The following is a 3,765-nucleotide window of genomic DNA, read 5'->3' as shown; positions in this document are numbered from 1 at the left end:
TTGTGGGTGCTCATTATGTATTCTTGAATGTCCTCATGAGTCATGAAAACCACCACATCCCTCTGTTTTCTACGCAGCACTTCTCAATACCACATTTAGGAATTAGTCCATAAACTCACGAGAGCCAGGGCCACAGAACAATGCTCAACAAGTATCAAGTATCCAATGTAATATTTATTCAATAAAAAATACACCTCCCACACGTATCTTTAAAAAGTGAATGGGGCTCTGGCCAGGTAACTCAGTTGGGTAGAATGTCGACCCTATACACCAAGGTTGAGGGTTCAGTCCCCAGTCAGGGCACGTACAAGAAGCAACCAATGGATGCATGAATGAGTGGAACAACAAATCTCTCTCTTTCTCCCCCCCCAAAATCAATAAATAGAAAAATAAAAATAAAAATAAAAAGAGTGAATGGGAAGCTAACAACTTTTTCAAAAATTTTTACTGTGAATGGGAGCAGAGAAATGGGATGGTGGCTGGAAGAGAATACATGGTGAAGGGAGGGTTAAAAATGGGGATACAAGGAATAATCCAGATTGACACAATCAATAGGGATTAAAGAAGCAGAGTTCTTGGAGAGGAGGGAGCAACGGGGATGCAGAGCATGGGAGGAGAGGTTGGCTGGTGATGGGCAGAGACCTGTCCTTCCACTGATCAGGAGGGAAGGGCCGCTTCCAGCAGAGTTAGAGCCTGAGGAAGTTCCCTTCTCCTGGCTTCTAGTTCCTCACTGACGTGTGGGAGGTGAGGTTATCTGATGGATAGAGAACAGATACTGGAGGTTTGAGAAGAGAGGACAGATTGTAGAGAAAGATAAAGCATTTACTAGGGAAATAGGAGAGGACAGCTACAAGTTACTGAGGGCCCCTTTGGGGTCTGTAATCACAAATTTAAATGGAAGCAGGCAGCCCAGTCTGTAATTTTTCTTGAGCAGCATCCAGCTGCTTGGTTGTAGGTGCACTAAAGACAGAGCTGAGTTCAATTACAGTAACTGGAGCAAAGCAACGGTTCTCAGTGTGTAATCTCCAGACCAGCAGCAGCAGAATCATTGAAAGCTGGTAAGAAATGCAAATGTCCAGGCCTCACCACAGCCCTCCTGAATCAGAAACTCTGCAAGTGGGGCCCAGCAAATGGTGTTCTAACAAGCCCTTCAGATGAGTTTGGTGCTATGGCCCAGTCAAGTCTGAGCAGCACTGCAATAAAAGGAAAGAACACGAGAGCCGAGGATGCTTACAGGGGAATACTTATAATCACAGACTAGAGAATCTTAATTAAAAATGAAAGAAAATTAAAACAGAAGGGAGCTGATCAGCAGTCATAAAGTGGTGGGGTCAATATCTTAGAACATAATAAGGTCAAATAAGTGTAGTGTGGTGTATTTATTTTCTATTGTTGCCAAGGCAAAGTACCACAAACTAAGTGGCTTTAAAAAACACCTGCTGATTACCTCACAGCTCTGTAGGTCACGAGTCCAGGTAACAGTATGGCTCAGTGGGGTGGTCTGTGCACAGTGTCACAGAGGCTGAAATCATGTGCTGATGGGACTGCATTCCTCTCTGGAGATTCTGGAGATAAATCTTCTTCCAAGCTGACTCAGGTTGTTGGCAGAATTCAGTTCCTTGTGATTACAGGGCGCAGGTCCTCATTTCCTTGATGGTTGTCAGCCTGGAACCTCTGTCAGCCTCTTAAAACTGCCTACATTCCTTGCTCCCTGCATCTTCCAACCCACAGTTGGTGATCAGAACTGTGATTTAAGGTAATGATCTTTAAACCAGGGTTCCCAGGAGTATGCAGGCATGGACAGTGGACGGGAAAAGTCAGTCTATTGACTGAAATAGGACTCCAGGAACTCCTCTGTAAGGACTGGCTCTGATGGAAGGAACACAGTGCAGGCAGGGAGTTCAGCGCAGAGGCAGGTGGTTCAGTGCAGGTTTCTCTCTGAAGTGCAGTTTGTGCGAGAGACCCCCGTGTAGAAATGGCTGCTAGGCTGTTTCTTTAAGTTTGGGCGCAGTTAAGCCACCAGAAGTCCTTCTCGGTAGGAATCTTCTTTTTCAGGGTCCATAAGGTCCATTTATCTCATAAAGAGAGAAATTTTCACTGAATTTTTTTTTATGTTTAATAATTATCATAATTTATAACACATTTATACTGTTTTGACCAGTTGTGTACTACTAATAATCATCCTAATAATAATCCAGTACAGAAGAAATTTAACATCTATAATCTAATGATCAAAGGAGATAGTTTTTATTTTAATTCATATATATTTTGTTATTGCAGGAAGAATAATAAGGTAAACACTAAAAGGCTTTCAAGGATAAAAATGTGTTGTGTCAGGATAAAATTCTGGGTGGAGAAGTGCAATGGATTTCACAAGTTTAAGGAGAAAAAGGCACCATAAAATTGCAATGTTTTTTTGTTTTTTAAAAATATATATCTTTATTGATTTCAGAGAGAGGAAAGGAGAAGGAGAGAGAGAGATAGAAACACCAATGATGAGAGAGTCATTGATCGAGCCCGCAACCCGGGCATGTGTCCTGACCGGGAGTCGAACCACAATTGCCTGGATCCTAGGTCGACACTCAGCCGCCGAGCCACGCCTGGCCGGGCAAAATTGCAATGTTAAAGAAGACCTTGTTTGTCTTTTTTTTCAATGAATAATGGCGGGCATCAAGCTGCCATGGTATTTAGATTCTATTAGATATGTTTTTCTTAAAGTGTTATAACAGCCCAGCTGGCATTTCTCAGCGAGCAGTTGAGCATCAGCCTAGGATCCAGGAGATGGAGGTTTGATTCCCAGTTGGGAGGTTTGATTCCTCGTCCGGGTTGTGGGCTAGATCTCCAGCCAGGGGCGTGCAGGAGGCAGCTGATCAATGACTTTCTCATCATTGATGTTTCTATCTCTCTCTCCTTCTCCTTTCCTCTCTCTGAAATCAATAAAGATATATTTTTTAAAAAACAAAAAAACAAAAAAAATTGGAATTTTATAGTGCCTTTTTCTCCTTAAACTTGTGAAATCCATTGTTTCTTTCTCTCTCCCTCTCCCTTCCTCTCTCTGAAATCAATACTTAAAAAAAAAATAGAAATAAAAGTATTACAACAGTTTTAAATGTCAATATATATAATAAACCAGAAATTACATCCTTTGAAATTATTTTAAAATTATAATACAGCCCGGGCTGGTGTGGCTCAGTTGGTTGAGCACCATCCCATGCACTAAGAGGTCACCAGCTCGATTCCTGTTCAGGGCACATGCCTGGGTTACAGGCTGGATCTCCAGTAGGGGGTGTGGAGGAGGCAGCTGATTGACGATTCTCTCTCATCTATGTTTATCTCCCTTTCTCTCTCTCTAAAATCAACTTTAAAACATTTAAAATTATAATACAAACTCTAAAACTGATTTGGGAAATACAGAAGCTGAAAAGTTTGACTGCTGACTGAAGACAATAGTAGGAAATACCTGGCCTATAGTAGGTGCATAAGTGATCTTCATTGAATTTAATTAGCATCACAATGTAAAACTAGAGTCTGGGAGATAAGAGGATGTTGTCATAGTTCATTCACTTTTAATATTTATTGATGCCTGGACACTCTGGGCTGGGAACTATAGGTACTATGTATGATCCAGAGATCAAACAATAACCACAGGTTTGCAATTGTGGAGTTTACAGGCTGGAGAAAGGCAATGAGGCCAAAACCAAGCCACTTGCTGGCTTATTTGCATGTCTGTGTTTTTAGCCCCATATTCCTTTTTTAAAAATAAGA

This window comes from Miniopterus natalensis, chromosome 11, assembly GCF_054644295.1.
Source record: "Miniopterus natalensis isolate mMinNat1 chromosome 11, mMinNat1.hap1, whole genome shotgun sequence".
NCBI lineage: Eukaryota > Metazoa > Chordata > Mammalia > Chiroptera > Miniopteridae > Miniopterus > Miniopterus natalensis.
This window is presented reverse-complemented; position numbering follows the sequence as displayed.